This window comes from Myxine glutinosa, chromosome 6 (assembly GCF_964187855.1).
Source record: "Myxine glutinosa chromosome 6, kmMyxGlut1.1, whole genome shotgun sequence".
In the NCBI taxonomy this organism is placed as follows: domain Eukaryota; kingdom Metazoa; phylum Chordata; class Myxini; order Myxiniformes; family Myxinidae; genus Myxine; species Myxine glutinosa.
In genome coordinates, this window is record NC_136266.1 from 84,340,726 (window position 1) to 84,347,482 (window position 6,757).

Genomic DNA, 6,757 nt, shown 5'->3' on the forward strand with positions numbered 1-6,757 from the left:
GAAAAGAAGAAGATTCCCAATGTCTCTATTCCCCGGCTTCAAGCCAAAGTCGATCCGCTCCAGCGATCGACAGACCAATGTCCAATCGAGACCAGAATCCCGTTGGGTTGGCAGTTACAGTCCGGCTGCCAAAGCTGTGCAAAGGCACCCTCCAGGCGACTGGGAAATCCAAAGGCGCCCTCCAGGCGACTGGGAAATCACACCCTCGGGTATGGACGTTCCACAGCTCGCAGTCAGCAAACCTCAGATTTACCTTCAGGTATATCCGCGTTGCACACACACACACCAGATACGTCTGAATGCGGTGAAAACGGCTGACGCAAAGCAAAGAAAAACCTTGCGTGATGCGCAAAGGCTGAAACGAAGCAAAGAAACCTTGCTCGACACACAAAGCGCGTGAGTCAAAATGGCCGACGGCCGTACGTGAGACATAACGGCAGTCCAATGATTCTCTTCGGAATCGACCGCAAAACCTGACATGCAGGTTGATCTGTCACAGGAATCTCTTTCCTGGGAAACACAAAGTTCACTCATGACTCTTGCTCGCCAACGTTCGCTCTAGACCTCGAAGCGACTATGCTTCTTGTCCGACTCCACTCGCTCCGCCTTCTTTTTCTCCTCTTCTTCGTCGTCCGGTTTCATTTAAAACTAACTTTTCACCTTTTGAAAACAGTTAATAAACAATAAACCTTTTGACAACAATAATAGTACATGGAATCGAAAATGTTTACAGTGGATGAAAACCACAACGGAAGTGACGAATCCGTAACACATTTTTGAAACGGAGCATGAGCTACCCTGTCCACCTCGATGCAGCATGAGGGAGAGAGACCATAGGATTTGATGATGCACAGAAATACATCCCGGCAGTTATGCAAGACTTAATATTGTGAACAGTAATTTGGTATAGTTTTCATCCAGAGGATTGCAGACAAGACAGCTTGTCGACATCCCTCTTTAAGGGGGGTCATGAAATCCCCTGTCCAAAAACAAATAAAATCCCTGATATGCGGAACTTTTTGACATTGGGTTCTGGCATGCATCTCAAGGACATTTGCCGTCAGAGTTTTCATGACAAACTGGCCACCATAACCATGTGCATTGGTAAATGCCAAACTGATTAAAAATAATCATAAAAAATCTTTTCACATTCAATTTAAATAATATGCTCCTATAATTATATCCGTTGGTAAGGGTTATGCTTGGTGGTTTGTCATTGTCTGACAATAACACTCCTCTTCATGAAAGATAGCATGGGATTTTAGCATCCACCAACGATCAATGCTGACAGGTGGGACAGCCGGCTTAACGTGTTGATGGATGGTGCACACATTGATGAGAGCCCTGCATGTGAAACGCCACGAAGGCAGTTTTTAGCCGGGTCGAGATTTGAACCTGAACTGGACGGCTCGATGCAAGTGTGCGTGCTAAGCTATCCTGTTGTCATCGTTCATGTACAGTCATGGCCAAAAACATTGGCACCTTTGCACTTTTTTCAAATAATGAACCATTTCTTCCAGAAAATTGTTGAAATTAAAACTATTTTGGTGTCCACATATGTATTTCTTTGGTTTGCAGTGGAACAAAACAAAAAAAGCTGAAGAAATTACTAAATCTCAGCTTATTCCACAAAGTAATCCTAAAATGGCTCGGGAAATACTATTGGCACCTTATATAAGTTGTTAGAAATAATTAGATTTCAAGCAAGTGATTCGCCTTTACTTTGGAATTGAACTCGCTTGTGGTGAGTTGCAGGTGCCTTCAATATAAAAAAAAGATCACTCATTCAACCAGTTTGAATAGAGAAAAGGAGTCGTTCTGCTGTTTTGTGTCACTGTGTGTACTGCAATGAGCATGAAGAAAAGAAAGAAAACCAGAGAATTGTCTGAGTAGGTCAGACACAAGATTGTAGCCAAGCAGGGGCAATCTCAAGGCTACAAGTCCATCTCGCGTGACCTTGATGTTCCTGTGTCCAACGTACGCAATGTTATCAGGAAGTTTAAGGCCCATGGGCACTGTAGCCAACCTCCCTGGACGTGGCCGCAAGAGAAATCTTGATTGAAGATTGCAGCAAAGGATTGGTTGAATCGTGGAGAAAGCACCTTGATCAACTGCCAAACAGATTCAAGCTGAACTTCAGACACAAGGTACGACTGTTTCAACTTGCACCATCCGTCGCCAACTCAATGAAAGGGGGTTTTATGGTAGCAGACCCAAGAGGACCCCACTGCTGAGAGAGAGAGACATAAGAAAGCCCAACTGAAGTTTTGTCAAAACACACCTGAACAAGCCAAAATCCTTCTGGGAGAATGTCCTTTGGACAGATGAGTCCAAATTTGAGCGTTTTGGTAAAGCACATCATCTCTATGTTTACATAAAACAAAATGAAGCCTTCAAAGAAAAGAACACCTTCCCTGCAGTCATACATGGAGGAGGTTCAGTGATGTTTTGGGGTTGCTGTGCTGCCTCTGTAACTATGTGCCTTGAATGTGTGCATGGCATCATGAAATCAGGAGATTACCAAGGCATTCTGAGCACAATGTTCAACCCAGTGTCAGAATGCTGGGTGTCCGTCAAAGGTCATGGGTCTTGCAGTAGGACAATGACCCCAAACACACTTCAAAAAGCACCAAAGAATGGTTCAAAACAAAATGCTGGACTTCTGAAGTGGGTCCAGATCTAAATCCCATTGAACACCTGTGGGGAGACCTGAAAACAGCAGTTGGGAGAAGGCACCCTTCAAATCTGGGAGAACTGGAGCAGTTTGCACAAGAAGGGTGGGCCAATCTGCCAGTAGAGAGATGGAGGAAGCTCATTCATGGCTATAGGAAGCGCTTGACTGCAGGCATTTTGTCCAAAGGCTCAGGTGTCAATAATTTTGTCAATGCCATTTCTTTTTATTTTTTGATTTAAAAGGATATATTAAGTTCTGAATCAAAAACGATGATTCTGTAATATGAACAGTGAAATAAATAATTGTGGAGATCAAATACTTTTGTCAATTTCAACTTATTTTTAGAGAAAATTGTGAGTTGATTGAAAAAAGTGCAAGGGTGCCAATATTTTTGGCCACGACTGTGCAAGATATGGCTGTGGGTTAGAATCGTTTCTCTCAGGGGTTCAGCAGTGATGCTGATGCAGTGCCCCCTGTTGGTTTTTGGAGCAATTTGGAATTTTACCAGGGTGCCAGAAATAGCTTATCTACTCTTGGTGAAGAACAACATGGGCTCTTCATGATCTTCAACATCTACCGACTAGTGTGGGCAGACATGACTTCCATTTGAACATCCATCTGAGGGATGGCACCCACATTAAAGAATCGCCCTGCCTGCGAAACACTAGGATGGCAGTTTATTGCTGGGTCAGCATTTAAACCAAGACTAGACATTCCGTAGGTGTGTGCATACCTCCTCCAGACCATCCTGTAAGCCCATAGCTATTCTACTTTCCCACATTAACCAAGAGCAGCTCATGATTGAAAACTACTCCATCTCTAATTAGCTATGTTCCCGAGGCGGTGAGCAGCTCCATGTTGTGAGAATCAATTTTTTCTTTTCGCTTTTGCCTCTCATTGGTTCATTTATTTTGCAACAGCAGGTGTTTTTAATCGGAGATAATAGTTGGTGGCGTCTGCTGTTTATAAAAGATGTGCATCAGTAGCAATGATGATCTTTCTGGCAGTTTCCTCTTCAAGCATAACGATGAGAGTCCCACGACGTGACTTGATGAATCGTTTTGGAGACTCGTCTGAAGCCTTTCGTTTAGTCGGTCAGTCCACCAACACAATGATCGTTTCCTCGATCTGCTAATTGCGTCACGGTTACTGGAGGGAATTAGTAATACCGAGGAGCAGCACGAGAGGGCATCCTATTCGCACGGATCACCTTGGAGGATTGTTTCCAAAGTCTCGAGCATTAAGTAAATCAGATCATAGGATCAACCACAAACTTCCACTGTATCTTGAAGTCAAAAGCGACATGCTGTATGAATGGTGCTTTTGGGTTTTCTTGTTATAACAGCTGAATTATTTGGGTCATTTACATTTTGCCTGTTTTTGTTTTAATTTGTGTGATTTAAAAAAAAAATTCTTTATTTTGTTGTGCAGTCCAGGCTCTTTGAAGAGTTAGAGAATGGATCAGGGCACAACAGAATAAATGGACCAGTAGAAAGGGAGAGGGGAAACACAAACAGCAGGGTTGCAGGACAAAATTGAGGGAGAATTTGAGAGTCAGGGATGTGGGGAAGAATGATGATGAGGGGAGGATGCGGGAGGTAGAAAACATGGACACATAAGCAATCTCTGAGGAAGGAAAAACTGGAAATTTGGAAGGAGTTGGGCTTGGGGGTGAGTGGGTGTTAAAGGGGGTAAAAAAAAAAGATCATGGTTAAAAAAAAGATCATGGTAAAAAAAGATCATGGTAAAAAAAAGATCATGGTAAAAAAAAGATCATGGTAAAAAAAAGATCATGGTTAAAAAAAAGATGGTAAAAAAAGATCATGGTAAAAAAAAGATCATGGTAAAAAAAAAGATCATGGTAAAAAAAGATCATGGTAAAAAAAAAATTATGGTAAAAAAAAGATCATGGTTAAACAAAAGATCATGGTAAAAAAAGATCATGGTAAAAAAAGATCATGGTTAAAAAAGATCATGGTTAAAAAAAAGATCATGGTAAAAAAAGATCATGGTAATAAAAGATCATGGTTAAAAAAAAGATCATGGTAAAAAAAGATCATGGTAAGAAAAAGAAAAACAAAGATCAAAAATGATCCTGTGGATGATCTGAGATGGTGGTCAACAGCTATCTTGAAGACATGGAAGGAAGGAAGAACGGGATTGAAGAAAAGATGGAAGTTGATTCCATAGACAGGAAAAAAGAGGAACGAATTAGTGGAACTGAGCAATGATCCTGGATTTTGGGAGTTTCATCAGAAGGGGGTTGATGGTGGACTGTGTGAGCCCTGCAGAAACCTGGGGGCGACAAAGCACCGAAAGTGCAGAGGTTGCAAGACCAGAAAAGACACGTTAGAAGACAGAGAGACCACTGACCTGTCTACATTGTAAACGTGATAGGCCCATAGACTCAGCTTCATCACTGGAGATTCCAATGATCTTGAAGGTCTTGGTTTCCATGGCCTCAAGCTGAGCAAGGTGTGAGGCTTGGGGCCAGGCCAGAGGGGAGAGCAGTACTTCATCAAGTTGCGGATGAACCTTGTAGGTAGATAAGAGTTCAGGTAGGCCAAGAAAGGACTTTATATGACGGAGAATGCCCAGGCGGCAGCTAGCTTTGGAGGCCAACTTTGAAATGTGGTTTGCTCAAAAAGGATCATGGCTGATCGTGAGACCCAGGAGTTTTAAATGACAACTTACACATGAGGATTGTTAAGAAAGTACATAGGAGGGTTTCCCAGATGGTCCTTTCTGAAAGAGAGAGTGATATTTGTCAGGATTGAAAGACATTCCAAGTGTTTGACCAGCTTGTGATTTTGTCAAAGTCTGAAGAGGGAAGAGGCTGCAGTCTGAAGGATGTGGGATGTTAGCGGGTTTTTCAGAGAGACAGAGAGATCTTTGATGAAGAATCAGGAATATCATTGGGTCCTGAACATTACATTTGGGCACTCCAGCCTTGAGGGAGATTAAAGGATTCCGTTGAGGACCACACGTTGGCTACGAGAGTAGAGGAAGTCAGTGAGCCATGTGTGGAGTTGGCATTGGATTCCATAGGCAGATAATGTAATGTTTGTAATATCAACAAGTGGCACACTACAATGATAGCAGAAGAGCCTTACAGGAGGTAGTTTCGAGCAAATAGTCCACACCAATCTATTCGTTATAAGCAGACCATAACTTTTCCCTCCATTATCTAGGTAGGGTTCATAGAGAAGAGACTGTGCAGGTATATTTCATTAATAACGACATCAGGAAATTACGATTATTACCGCCGCCATTGAACGTGGACGGAGGTTGTGCTTCTACCCTGTCTGTCTCAAAAAGTTATGGACCGATTCGGACGAAACTTTGTGGACAGGTTGGATGTGTGACAAGGTACTCATTTTGCATGATTTGTGAAGGGTGACCGGTCAACCCCACAAGTTCCCGGTTGCTATAGAAACCCAGTTAAGTACGATCCCATGCATAAAAAACCCATCTGGCAGATATATTTTCCCACTGTATAGGTTCTGTTGATCAAAGTCTGGATAAATTAGTGAGATTTTCTGGATAACTTTATCCAGCCTCCTCTGGCACGGATAACGCCTTATCCGTGGTTAGTGACGCATACAGCCGTACAGTCACATGAAAAAGTAAGTACACCCCATGTAAAGTTTTGACTTTTTCAACATATTTCAACATACAGCTATTTGATCTTCATTTCAACAATATTGATAGATAAAGGTGATATAACATAACAAATATCATGAAACATTTACATTTTGTAGTCCATTGTATAATTTCAATAAACATAAATGCAAATTTCGCATGTGGAAAAAATAAGTACACCCCTACATTTATCACTACTTCAAATACCTAAAATTAGAATCAGGTGCACCAGCTCAGGTGCAAATGATTAGAACATCGTTAGAGAGGATCTTGGAGGAACCTGTCTTATTTAAACCTCAGACATTTAGTTTGATTTGCTCTTTGTTGTTGAAGTGTGCAGCATCACCATGCCTAGATCAAAAGAGCTCTCTGAGGCCTTCAGAAAGAAGGTTATAGATGCCTACGAGTCTGCGAAGGGATTTTAAAAAGATCTCCAAACAA